The sequence below is a fragment of the Mastacembelus armatus genome, chromosome 6, assembly GCF_900324485.2.
Source record: "Mastacembelus armatus chromosome 6, fMasArm1.2, whole genome shotgun sequence".
NCBI classification, from domain to species: Eukaryota; Metazoa; Chordata; class Actinopteri; order Synbranchiformes; family Mastacembelidae; genus Mastacembelus; species Mastacembelus armatus.
This window is the reverse complement of record NC_046638.1, coordinates 5,116,817-5,134,329: the sequence shown is the minus strand read 5'-3', so window position 1 is coordinate 5,134,329 and position 17,513 is coordinate 5,116,817. Positions and strand designations below refer to the sequence as shown.

At 37.3% G+C, this 17,513-nt stretch overlaps 1 protein-coding gene across 4 annotated transcripts in view; it reads right to left on the bottom strand.

The window, feature by feature from the left end:
- Nucleotides 1-17,513, bottom strand: part of peak1 (pseudopodium-enriched atypical kinase 1) — a 74,777-nt gene that overhangs the window by 32,702 nt on the left and 24,562 nt on the right. For 2 of the 4 annotated variants that reach the window (XM_026312163.1, XM_026312164.1), the window contains exon 3: nucleotides 3,447-3,524. The gene's annotated coding sequence lies outside the window, so the exon portion shown is untranslated. Of the gene's footprint in view, nucleotides 1-3,446; nucleotides 3,525-9,287; nucleotides 9,352-13,902; nucleotides 13,973-17,513 lie in introns of those variants that run through there. The other 2 variants (XM_026312165.1, XM_026312166.1) reach the window with 2 other exon arrangements.

Genomic DNA, 17,513 nt, shown 5'->3' with positions numbered 1-17,513 from the left:
CTGACACAGCAATTAGCTCTGGGGCAGGTGGGGGAGGACTGTCGAAAGATCATGAAGGGTTATCTCCCTCCTCACTGCTTCCACTCCCTCCACCTTGTGGAGAAGATGCTTGTTTGACACCAGGGTCATCAAGAGGAGCCTTGCAATGAGCACTGGATATTCTTATGATGCCAGTGGGTGTGTAGTGAACAGCAACCAGGTGAGATAACACAACATTTGGCTTCAGGACTGTGATATCACAATGGCACAAACTTGCAAAATGTGCCTGCCCTATTGTCCTTAGTGCAGACAGCTTTTGAAGGTAAGGCAAGGCAGAATGTTCAAGGGCTAAACATTTATTGTGTTACATCTTTGAAGGTACCAGCCCTTCTGCCAGCTAAGTGTTAAAATTAAACTAAGTACACTGCATATACCTTAATGTGTTGTTGTGTTTGCATAATTTTTAAAGTACTAAACAGTAGGAAGAAGGAGATGCTTAAACACATGTATGTGTAAAGATAGAATATTGACAGGGTACTATTAGGCTTGATAAGTCTCCATTCAAAGACTAGCCTATCTAAGCTTTAATTAGTCTTCTTGATGTACAAGTATGAGAAACAGAATACATAAGAAGGCTATATGGAAAGAAAAGCACAAAAAACAGACAGCCCCAGGACAAAACTGAAGTTGCTGTAAAAACCCGTCCTACTTTCTTCAAAGAATAATCGCCTATTTCTGCTACAGTACTCTCGGCTGTGAGAGAAATGAGAAGGCGGGAACAGATTTGATAACAGTTCCCAATTACCCCCAGTAAAAAGTAGCCATGCTTTTTTTGGGTGTAGAAACTCTCTTTCTTCTCCCATGGTAGTGTTGGACTGTGTTGGGCTGGCAGTAAAGACAGTCTTATTTCACAAATGATTTAACCATGGCTCTGACTGTTTCTGTGCCTGTGCCTGCTAAGTGTGCTCTCCAGAGAATGGCTTTACTAATCCAAAAATCTGGCTCCAGCTTGGAGAGCATTTACAGCTGTCTTTCTAAGTTATGTAAAATAAATGATTTTATTTTCCAAATTTTATCTCAATTACAGTAACTATAGTAGTTTTTGCAATATGGGCAATCATTTCTCTTATGTAAAGGTGATAAGAGGAGTGGGCTGCTCTTCAGAGTTTGAAAGACAATTCAGTATCACCCAGTTACACTGATCACCACAATGCCTAGTGCAAACCAAACCAACAGAAGTAGAAATGAACCCAACAATAACAGAGGTAGTGGGAGCATGCTAATGCCATCCTACACCACTATGCATAGGAGACAAAGGCCAGTATATGTATGTGGCTCATAAGCTTTGACAGAAAGAGCAAATAGCCTACGTATGCTCTGTATGCCAGCTCACATAAGGCTCAGCACTTCTCATTTAATAAAAAGAAGAACTTTAAGAATATGATTTCACACACTTCTTGGTTGTGAAAGTTGTGAACATTTTTTATTTTTTTGCAAGCCAGTGTTTCCTGCTTACTGCATGTACACTTCTTTGCCTTGGCATGGTGGTGAGATAAAAATTGGCCATTTCAGCATTCATATTAGAGTTACCACATGTGCAACCACCAGTTCATCTAAGGAGTAACAAGAAATAAGATAAATTCAACCAATCCCTGCAAGATTTATTATGAGAACATTACAATTCTGTTTTAAAGTACATTATTTGGGCAAAAAATTGTCAAACTCTGATAAACTTTATTTTCCTTGTAGCACTTGGCTTCTCCAGACTATACAGTGTTCCAAATAAAGGCTTTGACTTATTTTTTTCTAATACAATTCAGTCCACTGTATATGTGGGACCTTGATTTTTTTTAACTACTTGGAGTTAAGCCAAAAGCCACCTTCTTCATGAGGATAGGATGCTGTAACCTTTGTAAATCACAAAACTGTCAGGTCATGATGTGGTTTAAGGTTAGGGTTGGGTTATGATTAGGGTAAGTCTCCAAGAAATTAATGTAAGTGTCAAGGATGTGTGTGTTGTGTCTGTGTGTGTGTGTGAGAGAGAGAGAGAGAGAGAGAGAGAGAGAGAGAGAGAGAGAGAGAGAGAGAGAGAGAGAGAGAGAGAGAGAGAGAGAGAGAGAGAGAGAGAGAGAGAGAGAGAGAGAGGTCTCAATACAAAAAGCCAAAGAAAAGCAGAGCTTATGTTGCAGACCTTACTAAAGAGAAGATATTTGTCTGGTGTGCCTATGCAGAAGGTAAAGCATATAAAGTATCTATTATTCTTACAGACATACAGTAACATCTGTGGTGAGAGCTGTGGAGAATGAGCACATGCAAAGAGAGCAGGGCCCAAACCCACTGAGACAACAGCACAGATGGATGCTTTTTACCCAGCTGGCACTGAGACATATGGAAACAGAACTTTAGATACATAATAAGTGCATGACAATATTAGTTGGAACAGGTCAATCATCAGTAAAATCCTCAGTACAAAACAACACAATGTCCAAGTATTTAAAAGTGTACTTAATATATATAATAAGAAATTCAACTCCAGATCAGTGCTTTGTTACTACCAATGTGGACAATTTTTTGCTAATATGTCAGCCATAACATTCTGATAAGGTGATAACATAAACTACACACATTATAAGATGCACTACTTACAGTTGTTTGGAACACTATCACATTTTTACTAACATTTTTACTGTATGCGTACTGATTCAAAACAGCTGCTTTCACTAATTGAGTAAAATGAACACTATTAAATGTAAATTTAACAAACTTGATACTTGAAACTGACATATAACAATTATCACATAGCACAGTCCAATGATAATATCATAATCTAATATTTGCATAGTGTTAGCAGTACATCTCATCTGCTCATCCATTTATTTAGGACATTATGCTCAGTGGCTGTTAATCCATTTGTCCTAAAATACTACACCAGCTGTGACTTTTATTTATAATATCAAATATGGACAGAGTGAGTTGTTTTCAAATCATACACTAATAAGCAAATTGTGGTGCTTGGGGCTGTAATCAGTCTCACAGTCTGTCAGTCATTAAATTAGGAACATTGGCTTCGTACATACAGTTTTTGTTTTGGAGAAAGTCAGCGTCACCATACAAATGCCAGAACATGCTGGAGCAGTGCATAGTAGAATCAGCAGAATAATGAACACAGTGTGACACCAATCATAGCAAAACTCTGGTCTAGAGGAAGTAACTAGACACTCTTGGCTTCAACATTCAGTCACCAAGATGTATCTTCACAACTCCAAACAATACCACAAATAATGCTACAGAGAAGCAGCTACTGCAGACTATAAAATAAAGTGATTAAGTTATTAATTCAAGAGTGCATGAAGCACTTTGTAAACAACCATGAAAAGGCTAAGAGGGCATGAGGGAAATACAGATAGACCAGTAGAGCAACACAGACACACACATCCATATGAACACAAACCCCGGCATAGACTCACCGTGCAGTGAATCAAGCAGCAGTGGAGGGAGCCATGGAGTCCAAAGTTGATGAAGTAGAGAGCACCTACTGCTGGAACCTAATGATGGTAGAAACACAGAAAGAAACAGAAACACAATCCATGAATGTGAGAGAAAGAATGAAGAGGGAGGGTGAAACAAAAAGTAAAACAGAGGGAGAGGAGGAGAAAGAGCATTTTGTTAGCTTGCCTGAGGCTGATCTCTCAACATGTGGCTTATTTTCAGAGCAAGTCATTATTCTGGCATGGCATTACAGAACAGATATCAGATTTATTGGTACATTTAGCACTCTGCAAATTAATCTGAAAACACTAATACTTTATTACACAAAAATTAAATGTGAAAGAAAAAAAAAAACAAAAAACAAAAACAAAACAAAAAAAACCAAATAAAAATGCATATGCCTGACTCATTAGAACTTCAAACTGAGCCTAGGACATACGGTATGAGGTGGATAGGTTTTCCTGCATCAACCCAAGTGAAACATTTTTGTTTGTATTAAAAGTTTTATTATGGGAGTTCATTAATAAATGTGTGTGAGTACATGTATACAACTGTAAGTATACATAATTCTTAATAGCGTAATTGTGTTAAATGTACAGTATATTAACTATACACACTATGATAATGTGAGGACCATGTTAACATATATCTTGTCCTGGTATCCCATGTGCTGAAAATAACCTGACACAGTGCTACTAATCCTGTTGGTGAATTTAATGCCAACTGTGAAGGGAGGACACATTTTCTGTCAGTGTATTGAAACTGTCAGCCCATTTGCAAATCCAATCTTCCATTTGCTGTTGGATCTGTTATACTTGGAGACAAAATAGGAGGCTCCATAAGTGTTGCTATGCAACCAAGGAAAACTTAGGAAAATAACACCAAAACACTCCCACCCCTTTATCCCCACCATGCAATGTTAAAAGCCATTCTCCATTAATTTATCCAAGGACGAAGGATCTTGTTGGGAAAAAATTGGTACAGTAATTGCAGGAGCCTCAGTTTGAGTTTTTTTAAAATTTTTTTTTAGCCTAATAGGAATGTGGGGAGAAAATCCCTGAAGTATCTTTAGTGATAAAAGTTTAAATTTCATATGTGAAATAAAGTTAGTCTGGTTTTAAAATTGTACTTTTTTGTGTAAGATTCCTCTTTGCTACTGTGGGCTGTTTATTGCTAATGATTACTGGCTTCAGCCCACCATTAGTGTCTATGACCCATCAGATTCTGCACCCTGTACAATGAGTTCACTTTCACATTATGTTAAGTGCTGTATGTATGCAAAGCATCAGTAAATTACTTAAGGTATAATCACTGAATAATATAGCAGAACTGAAATAATTTTAACAGTGTTGCTTTCACTTTAGCTTCTATGATTCTGCAGCTACAACATGGCCCCCACCAAAGAAAAAATGCCACTTCCCTCCCAATAAAAGGAAAAATGAGTGAGGACAGGGTTAATGAGTGTGACTGAGCAGTGAAAAAACACTCTGTATGTGGTGAAAGCATGGCAACAATCCAGTAGTTCAGTGGTGTCTATTAGTCTCAGTGTCATGCTTGTCTGGCAATTGTCTCCACACTTAAAATTGCCAATTGTTTTATTAGTAGAAGCTAGAGTCTTAAATAATAGGCTGTTTCTTTTGTTGTTCTGCTGAGTGAAATAAAAACAGCAATTAACAGCATTATAGACAATGTTTAGGAAGGATGCTGATGCTGCAAGATGTTAAGACCAAAATTATTCAGCTTATGCTCTATTATTTACAGGAGTAGAATGACACTTGTAGTGACATGGTAGTCACCTCACAGCAAGAAGGTTCTGGCACTGGGCCTCCCCCCTCCACAGCCCTCCCCTCCTTATTTTGTTTATTTCCTCTGCAGAGACTTAAAAAGTTAAAACTGGCAGCCTTGCAGTGACAAGCAGAACTCTCATCACTGTATGTTATGGCAATCCTCCTCAGAGGCTGCCACAGCACCAGTGCAATAATGTTTGTTTTGCACATTTCAGTTGACTAAAAATAAAGTGTGGTGTTTGCAGGTGTATTGCAAGTATCAGTGAAATCTACTAACCGCAGTCCCTCCCTCATATCTAGTAAACAACTGTTGGTTCCAGTAGTAAACATGCTACCTGTACATTTCCTTGCACAAGAGTCACAGTTCTAGCACACTGTTGGTTTGTCTACTGTGAGAGGTTGCTGCTTTGACCCAATAATAACAGTCTAAATTTTCAACTGGCTCACACTGCAGTAACAGGCTTTTAATTGACTGAGTACTTATTTTCAAAGCATGACTGAGTGGCCTGAAAATAAACAGTCTTTCAGTATCTATGGTATATGTAGGGAAGTTAAGTTCCTTGTTGGTTTAATGACTGAGAGTCCTAGTGCTTGTTTATAGCAAAGGAGAATTTAAATTTGTTATTGGTTATTCATTTATTCATTTAAGGACCAAAAAATGCGCTATATTTAAAGTAGGACACAATGTTTAACACTGTATGTTCTGGAGTGAAAATATTAACTTATAGGTTTCAGCTTATCAGTTAAAGGTTCCTGAGTTTATGATGGCTTTTGCTCCAGGATTAGAATAATAAGCACTGATTTGCTGATATCTACAATTCTCACCTGACCTCCCAGACCACCTTCACCTTCCCAGTCAATGTCCAGATTTTGCTGACACACTCAACACATTAACTGCAGAGATGCTGAGCTAATAGTTTAGAGATTCAGCATAGATGCAAGAACCAAAATGAGTGTGTGTTTGGTACAAACAAAACTTGAATGAGTCATTTAATCTCGAAATACTAACTTGAAATCAGGATTACAGAACAATGACACAGTAATTGAATCATTAATCAATCACAAACATATATGGCTGTAGCAAAAAAAATACCAAGGGACCACAATGACTTCCATTACAAAATTGCTGTCTAGCTCCAGTTCTGACCTTTATCTTCTAATAAATTTAAGAGAGTGTCATACAAACCGATCTTATGACGTAATACCTGTGTTTTTCTTTAACAGGGTGTGTTGGATTTAGTATGTGGTTGAGTACACAGACACAGGAAGTTTTTATACAGCAACAGGGCTCAGTAGAAGACCACAGACAAATCATCATTTAAATTGCTGGGCTTAGTGGCAGTGTCAACACCACACAGACCGGGAACTTGTCAGTATCAGACATGACTTGCACAAAACACACAGGTCAGTCCTAGCAGCAGCCACCACAATAGTTGTTTTGCTTGGTCCTTTGTATCCTGACATTCTGCTCAACATTGTCCTTGTCTCCATCACAACAACCTCCAAGATGCTCTGCATTTTCAGTGACAAGATGGGTGCTGCTGGGTTTAAAGGGAGCTCCACAGTGTCAACTATCACTGTGACTCCTCATTTTAAAACCAGATAACAGCACAGGTAGGCTATAGTAGGAACATCAGAAAACTAGTCTCCTGGCAAGAAAATCATTATGTTTTTGTCTTTTTTACTTGTTTGCTGTATATCAGCAGTAAAATATCATAATCTTCCCAATTTCAGACCAGTTCAATTTCAAAAGTTGTTCTAAGAGACAAACTGTGGATTCATAAATTAAAAACTCTATGAATGAGAGATCTTTCAGGCTTTGGGGACTATTACAGTGCTAAAGCTGCTCTTTTAATGGTAATGAATTATATTCTGTCATCACCTAACGCTGGGAACCCTTCTAGTCTATCAACAGCATTTGATAAATTAGTAGGTTATTCTATGCTTCATTGCACTGGCTCAGGTCTTAAAATGTTCAGGATAGGACATGGAATCAACAGTGACAGCATTTATTCTATTTTTAAACCTTGTCTGGTTTAACTGTACTCTGCATATGGAAGCTGGATCCTGAGTATCCTATTTGCATACATAGTTTTTAACATTACATGTTAAGAAAAACTAACTGTTCATTAGTGTTATTTTCACACTTATAACCCACTGTGTTTCAGTTCTTCTATGTGCTAATATATTCTGTAAATCTTATGCAGAAATTCTGATTACTCATGGTGCTTTTAAAACTTATGCCATTAACACTAAAGCTGTGCTACACACAAAACATGTCAGCATGATTCATCATGGGTGCAAAAAAAAACCCCGACATTGCAAAGAAGGCATTAGATAGGGAGGTTATTCACTGATTTCTTTATTTTATCCTGCAATGACATTTAGTTTGAAGATGAGACTTCAGCATTATAAAAACATCTATCCCTGACAAAATGATAGATATCAAATTAAAGACTAATGGCAGTACAGAACACATTAAAACCTAAGAAACATAACTAAGTGCTTAATTTATAATTAGAAGTTTTATAATATGACTAACATATAACTACTAAGCAAGACCAGTATTTTGAAATGTGTTTTCAATAAGAGGATGTGGATGACGGTGGATAAAAGGTTTTAGTTCAGATAAAGGCAGCTTTTAAATGGCAACTATAGTTTCTCCATTTATCTCCAGACTTGGCAGAGGAAGCTTCCAAATAGCTTGTTTCTGAGTTACTTCACTTTGTCATAGCCTGCACTCAGTCCACTGGCTCCAAAACAAGTGAAAATGGTTCAAAAAGCTTGACCTTACATTTAAAATTTTCCTGGACTATTTTTATAGGCTGCAGTAAAACATCTCAGTACTAGAGGGGAAAAAAAAACACTCCAAAGTAAAAGGGTAAGGAGGTAACACGAAACCAGATCCCATCATTTCAGGTACCGGTCTCTCTCCAAAACTATGAGTGTTTATGACAGTTTTAAAGATTGCTCATGTCGCCTGCAGTTAAGATGCTATCACCAAGTGAATAGGGATATGGGGAAAAAAAAACATAATAACCCTGCAGTAAAAATGATATACACATTTTATCTGGTCTAAACTTGTTAGATTCACATTAGGACTGACATGATGCTTTTAATTCGGCTGCAAGCCAATTCTATGATTTCAGGTTGAATCACAGTTAATGCAAATCCACTGTCCAGTTTTAGTATGAAAGGGCTGAAATTGAGACAGAACTGACAAAACTACCACCTTGTAGTGGCATAAATTTGATTTATATACTTTCTCCAGGCAAATCTAAATCCATTAGCTAGTACACTGATGTGTGTTGCCCTGCCTGGAGGTGATTAGAAAGAAAGGCATTGGGGAAGGGGTGAAATTATCCAATTTATGTGTATCAAACAGACAGACCACAAATCACATGTATTAGCTTAACTATACTAAATCTAAGCTTGTATTTATAACTATATATCAGGCCAGTGTAGTAAGGGATATCATTTAGCTTACATTTGTTTGTGTTTCAGTTTCACTTCCATTTTTAGTCATATAAAATCCAGTAAAAATGTGAAAATATCAAAGTTACATGAGTAGAAGGAAAAGATATTTTCTTTGCAATGACACTAGCAAAACACTGAACTATATCTCAGAAAGCTGCAGCTACCCCAGTCTATAAAGAACTCTCATTAACATGTAAGTCAGCCTGTCCAAAGCCACACATCCTGCTTAATTAGAGGGTATACCATTAGCCAAAAGTCCCTTCTTCATACACTTGACACATGAGACAGGAGACGATACTAATGATGTCGAGTGACTTGTGACTCCCTCTCCTCCGCTTCTCCCTGACTTCACATCATCTAATCTGTCTCTACACAAAGCCTTTTCACTGTGGGTCTCTTAAATCCTGAGAGATCATTATGTCCATCTGTGTCTCTGAGCCTGTCAGTATGCTAGCAATCATCTGCCATACCAAGTAGAAAGCAACAGTTGTTGGCGCCTTGAGCTGGAAGAGCAGCGAGGTGAAGAGTAAACAAAAAAAGTGGCTAACTACTCACAAAGCAGTAGTGTGTATCCGATCAAGGGTCAGGCAGAAGAATGGGCGGAGAGAGAGCAACATGCAAAACGCAGTTGAGATGCAGTCTGTGCATGAATGAGAGACAGAGAGTGAGGAAAAGCTTAAGCAGTATGCAAGGAAGGAGGGAGGGACCGAGTATGAAAGTAGTTGATGATGAGGGAGTCAAAACATAACAACACAAAACAGATACAGAGGAAAGAAGAGTGAAAAGCTAGGAGAAGTACATGATAATATGAATCTAATCTGTTTGGCCTCTCAAATTTGAAAAAGAGTGAAACAGAAAATCCTGAATAGGAAAGCAAGACAAATAAGAGGAGGACTGAGAGGAGAGACTTTGGACTTCTCTCTTTCTCTTTAGCAGCAGTAATTCATATTTAGTCCTTGTATATGACCAGCTCGTACAAGTCATGTCATCCAGGGCCATTAAGAATTCCTCATGGTGTTTCAAGAGAAGATAAAAAAGAAGAAATGAGAGAATGAGGTTGAGCTGAATCCTCCCAGTAGGACTGAATCCCCAAAGAGACCTATCAGTTTCCTGATGCCTCTTAACCTTACATTTTGCAGACAGGCCAAGAGCTGAGCAGCTGTCAACTTCAACTAGATATTGACCTGACCGCAATCAACCTCCAGTCTGCCTACTGTAGTACAAATTTAGTGGATGTTTCAGTAGCCTTATGGTTTGTAAAGCAAGCAAGTCTAGACAGAGACAGTGATCTCCCCTCCCTTAACACGTGCTGTCAAACATACAAATCATCGACCAGTGAAGCAAGCCATCAACCAGAAAGGCAGATTTTTTTTTTGATTTGCCAAATAATAATGTCAAATGTGTTACTCTTCCAAGACAACCACAATTATTGCCATTTCAGACAACTATTAAAATGTTGCTGTGAATAAATTTTTTTAAAGAAAGGTTTAATACAGCAAACAAATTTCAAATAGTTTTCCTAACTCTATGAGCTCACATTATAATTTTTTTTTTTTTTACAGTGAAATTTGGACCTGACCCTTTTCACTGAAGACAAACAGACCTGTCATGGCAAGAAAAGCACACGTGAAAGAAATTTATTAACAATGGCTCAGTTACACTTGTACTTTTCCTCCTATGACACGCTAAAAGGTCTGTGATGAATAAAGTCTAATCAAAATGCTCTATTAAAGATATACTATGCATCTTAAAAAAAAAAAAAAAAAAAATCCCAACAGTGCACTTGGTTATTCAAAAATCAAGACAACTGAAATCTCAGCAATGCTGTAGTGTTAAGGACACTGACATCATCTGTTTTGTCCATTTTTTTCTTGTCCAAATTCCTAACCCATTTAGTGCATAAAAGTAATATTCACTGGTCAAGAAAAATAATTATCAGTTTGATTTACTGCCTCTATGTGGATTGTCTATGTTATAGCAATCAGTCTACAAGCTAGCAAAGCCACAAACCCTCTACTGCTTTGGCAGAAAGACAAAATGTTTCCTCTTGCTTTCCCAGCAAGTGTATCACAGCCAACTGCATAATAACATTGTGTTGATGAAAAGCACCTGGATACATGGATCTTTTTGAACTCCCAGAAAGACATGGATATTGTACTTTCAAATGATATATATGAAAATCTTTTGGTCTTCAAGACAATAAAACCACTGCATCCAATTGATTGTTCTAGTATTTACAGGCCTTAAGCACCTCTTCATTTAGATTTTTTAGCAACATTTATATAAAGCCAAGTAGCATTCACTGTAACAATCCCTTCCTTCTAAAACATCTTCAAGAGATTGTCTTCAATACATTCATCAAACCCTGTATGGCTTAAGAGCCTGTCTAAAACAAGCTAAACATCAGAGTTTCCACAGTGAATACACCTACCTTCATGGTGGGTGCTATGAGTGACAACCAACCTTTTTTACAACCAAAACCAATCAGGGCATCGTGGCCAAAGGCTTTGCAACTTTAAAACTGCAACACTAAGGATGAGGACAAAGAGCCAGCTTTTTCCAGTATTTAGTCTCAATAGCACAGAAGTACTGAATTAGTTTGAAGAGGCCATTTTCTACTGAGCACAAAGATACTATGTATGCAGATGTCAGTGCAGTTAGCAGATGATGTGGTGAGGTCTATTTGCCCCCATCATCTGTGCTGACATCTGGACCATATGTCTTTTACACTGAACGGCCAGTGTCCAGAACCAGAATAAATACTGGGAACTGGGGGTGTAAGAAGTCCAAGGACCAACAAGGGCATCTGTTGTAAAAAGAGGCATGGGTGGTGAGCATTTCATTAAATACCAACAATCTATTATTAAGTATGGGCATTTTTAAAAGAATTTATAATGTGTGTAAAATTTAAGTAATCAATGAAATATGCACTTTTTGAGGTAATAAGCTATACACATGGTGATGAACCTGAAAACTGACACACAGCAAAAAAAGGGAAACAACCATACAATGACATTTTCAGATCATTAGTTTCTAAGAATGAGCTGTAAAGGTTTGATGCAGAAAAGCATTGAAAAGAAGAAAAGATAAAGTCAGCGATGGCAAACCAGTAGAACAAAAGGAAAGTAAGGGGGATGGGATGAAGTCAAGCTAGCCTCCATGTGATTTTGGGTCACAGTGATGATATTGTATTTTGCTTAAGAATTAACTTTATAATCTAGTTACAGAAGCACATAGATGACAAGACACATGGTGACCTAAATATGTTCAATAGCGCTGAAGGGAAAAACACTGTTCACTATGAGACATAATATATGACTCTTGAAGTATAATACACAAAAACAAGTTTTTTATTGTGTGCTTTCATTCACACAGGACCTGGCTTACTCTTAGTATATAAGCTCCTAAAAGAAAGTGTTTATACTGGTCAGTCAATATGTCTGAGAATGAATGCCAGATTTATTCTCATTTTATCATGTACCTGTGAGTTCTGAATCTTCAGACACTTTTAAATCCCATGAGTCAACCATCTGTGACCACACAATGTCAGATTGCTTCCAAGAAACATTCCTGTGGTTAGACAGCAGTACGTTTGGCCAACCTGCTATTAGGGTTTACCGCCTCTCATGTGTGAACGCATACTGTTTTTGTATGTGAGGTGCTACTCTTTGCCTATATATCTCTGTCATATGCATTCAGGCACACGCACATGTACACGTGCACGCACTACTGAATCATCATCTAACAGCTGTTAGGTCATCTCTGCCCTCACATGTTGGCACATCTCCATCTATCCCTTTGTTTATCAAAGGGACTGAAACAATCCCTCCCTCCCATTTTTAATTTTCCAACGTGGAGTGACAGGGACCTTAAAAGGATCATGCATCCCTTTGTCCTTCACTATCATCTGCCCTGCCTGCAGGTGGGAGGGCTTAAGCAATCACAGCTTTGTCACCATAATGACTTCCTTTGCATGTTGTGTCCACAGCAATAGAGCAAGTGAACAATGCAAGTCTTCACTTACTCTTGTAACTCAGTGGCAATTTACCTAGAACGTCAACAAATATACATTGTTTATTGAGCTCTGAGATAATAAAAGCCTGTTTTAATGACATTATTGAAGTAGAAACAAAAGGAGGCTATCAATCAAAGATTTCAGTAACCCATGAACAAAAGGGGGGAAGGTATTGAAGCTGGGTTTAAATTAGATGGCAACAGCTTTCCTGCCATACAATTTATCTTCCTTGGTTATTTGTCATTAAAGCTATACCATAACTCCTTGATATACAGTACTGTGCCAAAGTTTCAGGCACTAACATATACAGTGGATATAAATTACATAGTTTTTCATTTATCAATTAACTTCATACAAACACCAGTAAAGTGAAAAGGCTAAATATAATCAGTATTTGCAGCACTTCTCTTTGCTCTTCAATCTGCTGCAGGACTCTCGGTTCTTCTTGCCTCTAAAAATAGTTCTTCACAAAATCTAGTGGGCTCTTTATGGGTTTGTCCTTCACAATGGACTGCACACTGACTCTGAGATCATTCAGACACTGTATGGTGTTGTGTGATAAGAATCTAAAACATCTAAAGTGCCTAAAACCTTTGCACAGTACTGGACAAATCCTCTGATTTGTAAGTAAGAAAAGTAAGATGGAAGATCCTATTCATTTTTGGCATTTTCAGATATTCCAGACTCCCCATTTGATGGGATTAATCAGATGATGGGAATGCCTGAATAGGCCAAAAATAAATAGAAGAGATTTCCTGCTGAAATAGTAGTTCCAAAATAGTGCTGCTGAAATAGTTCCAAAAACCAATAGGTGTGGGACGGTGTTTCAGATTACCATGCCCTATTGCATTACCGTCCTGTCAGTCAAAACTGCAGTGGTGGTTAGAAGGTTCACGTAGGATGCTGACTGACTTACTACAGAAAAACAGCTTTGCATGTCTGGGTATGTGTGATAGTGGAACTTTTGATATACTGTAAACATTTTTCTGAGCAACTCCTGCATGACACAATTAGCATCCTGCCTCTCAGTGGAAACATGCTGACCTTTTAAGACTTCCAGTATCTATGGAGAAATACAAAAATGTCATAGTCCATGCCATCTCAACCCCAGCGGAGAGAAACAGTTGAGTTTCTTGGCTCATCTTCACCACTAACCATTTTTCTTGCCAGCAGACCAGTAGGAATGTTGATTCCAGTTCTGTTCTGAGTCCATCCAACTCTAGATCTGATCCAAGAGAGAAACATCTCCCAGCATGAAAGGACAGCAGGGAGGAGATAAGGAAAGGCCACTTAGAATTAATCAAAAATATTTCAGAAACAGAAGAAAATAATTGGTATTGAAGGTGACAGTGGATGATGCTTTGAGCAATACTGTTTTTTCTCAAAGGCTTATACAAATGAAAGGTAAAATAGGTCTTAAAGTAAACTATTGTTTATCCAAGGCCAGAATGTTATCCTTTGGCATATGCTGAGAGTTTCAGATGCAAGCCTGAGGCCATTCCTGTTGTTTTTCATATTCATTGGAAATTCTGAGGACAACACAGGGTTGTTGAAAATCCCACACCACAAAACATTCCAAGTCCCCCGCCCCCCCGCAATGCCGCTATCAGCACATAGCTGGTTGCTTTTTCAAATTGCCCTCCTTCTTCAGCTGCATAGCAAATAATTATTAACAGGATCAAAGCATATGAAAGGGCTTCTGCATCAGTGAGGTTGAGCTTGGGGGAGCTGACCAAAATTGATAATGGCAAAGCAATGAATTGTTTTTGCCCTCTATATGTAGTGCTGGAGTAGCTATGTAATTAATATTGGCTGATTTTGGCATTTGCAAATATATATATAAATATAAATATATAAATATATAAATATATATATATATACACACCAGTCTGTTGCCAACAAAAATCCCATAGTCATGAAAAATTCATGGAACAATCAAAGCAAAAGAAAAACATATTTGAAAAAGCAAAGTAAGAGCAATATATAAAAGATGTACAGTACAGTTAACACAACAGTCAGGAAAAATGAAAACAGCATCCTCTGGAAATGCCTTTGCCAATGCAAAAAATATTATCTGTAACCAGCTCATTACATGTCTCACTGACTTTTTTTGCCTGCTATGAGCATTAACATGTGCATATACACTGTGGAAGTACAGTATACAATGAGCACACTATGTTAAATTTCAGGAAGACCTGGTCAAACTCAGGAAACTCTGAAACAATAAACATCATTATGTAAGTATAACTTAAGATGATACTATTGTTCTTTATTCCACATCATCAGACATCTGATTTTTCAAGCAAGAAATGTACACTACATTTACATTTACAGTAGAACTGAATGTGCAAAGGGAACAAGGAGGAGTGGGCCCTGGAGTAAAAATCAAGATTTCCTGGTAAGTTTGTAAGTCAATTTAAAATGTGAAACAAACAAATATGGATTATATGTGTTATTATATGTTGTTTAGAAGACTAATCTTGTAAATAAATCCTGACTGAATTGTCCTTGACTATAATAAGAACAAGTTGAGTAATATGCCGCTTCATTTCTATTTTTTCTTTAGTTGTCTTTGACAACACCACTGCAATATTGTAAGCTAAAGGCATTCGTATCTCATTTAAGGTAATAGTCTCTGATGAGATTCATAAAGTGGAATGTTTTTTTTTTTTCCTGAACTAAAGAGAGATATTATATTACACATGTATGTCACCACTATACACAAAATACAAGCTACTGTGCTTTCACTTCCCAAGAGCAAAGTGATGATTTAAGATGAATATTTCACTTGGCCATTTGATCCTATTAAATAATAATAATGGCAAAAATCATAGAATTCCTCCCACTTTGAGGGAAAAGGCTGCCATCAGAGAGAAATGACTACTGATCAATCCTGACACATTTCACTGAGACAGAGGAAGGCATCATGTCATAAAATATTCAGAACAGAGGGCTATTTGATAGCCTAACCCAAGCAGTGAACATAAAGTGGGGAGAGTGATGAAACAGTGCAATAGCGATATGTGACCATAAAATACTGAGTCACAGTTTGAAAGGCTCAAAACCCCATTATCTAATAGGGTAACTTTGTATAGCTGTTCTATGGAAAACATGCCGGCAGTCCAATCCAGCGCAAGCCGAAAGAGATCAAGAGGAGGAGAATGAGTCTCAATAGTTCAAATTAAATAATATGCATGTTTTGCTTTCCTTTATGTAGTTTCATTACCTACAGTTTCACGTACTGTTTGCACTTAAATAACCTAAAATCTATCAGTCCAAGAAAGAGTGCTGCAACAAAATCCCATCCAAAGCATATCCCTGTGGGAGTTCATAATTCAAAACCATATAAACTTCATCACAATGTAAGATGGGCAGCAAAATATCCAACAAAAAGGAGATATTTTTAGACTTTCACTGTTAGGATGTGACTTTTCTGCATGGCAACATATAAGAAATATGAAATTTGTGTAGTGTAAATGATGACTCATCTCAGAGCATGGCACTGAGGGCAATATTCACTAAGCTAATTTGTATGTTACCTTCTCTATGCCTATGTATTTTAGAGGAATGTGCAAGTATCAACAGGGGATATGGCAGCATACAATACAAGGCCATTGGCACAACCACGGAAGCTACTGTAGGAGATACTGTGGTATGCATAGTGTCACCCTGCCACATTTGGCCGCAAGAAGACTACTAATTAAATTAACAATACTTATTACACCTGTCACCAATTGACAGAAGCAACATTTCATAGTAAAAACAGCTGAGCCTTATTAGCGGATAAGACTGCTGAAGTGATACTGCATCAAGAATCAAGATTCTAACAGGCTTTGGGTAAAGATAAAATCTATTTCTAGATTTTAGTGTGTTTGCACTTTCCTCCTTTGATACAATTTGCCTTCTTGCCATCCTATCAAGCATGTAAAACTAAGCAAACAATTTTCCATAGCAGACAAAAAAAAAAACAACCTACTGACACACCTGCAGGCATAAATAATATACTATACTAGACAATGAATATCTGTGGGACCTATCTATCTGTGGAAACGTTCTATTCAGCTAAACCAACAGAGCTTTAGGAAGGTGCAACCTGGTCATTTTTCATAGAGTGTCAGTGGACACCTTGATATAGACTGATATTTTTAATCCACACATTTCAAGATACTGAATTATCACAAATCTATCAAAGGGTAAGGTCAAAGCTCACTGGTAGTCAAATTTTGAAGCCATTTGGAAAGTGACAGAAAGTCAGTGAACTGATTCTCAAACAAGTAATACCCTGCTAGAGGCAGAAGAGTGTGCTGGGGAACTTCAGCCTCTAAAAGATATTTGCAAAATCACAGTATTTTAATGGTTAGTTATTCAGAATGGCAATGTACACCTTTATTGCATTCATTTACAAATAGATGAAATGAAATGTTACAATGACTAAATGACATGATACAAACTGCTGGGAAAAATCTGGCATTATCCAGTTTAAGATTAACATAAGTTTACAGATGTGTGGAAAATATATATGCAGACTTACAATTATATAGAAAAAAATGATCAGGAATAACGTAATAAATTCTCATGGCATTACTTTTAAATTAGTCCTTAATCATGTTTTTATGATTTATGATTATAGGACTGAGGGGATAGGGTTATATGCTCAGTTCTATAATCATAAAAACATGATGTACAAGGCTAAATTGGTATCAACACAAAAGTGGAATACTGAAGGGTTTAATGACACTGTCATCATTAAAATGAATCAGTATTAA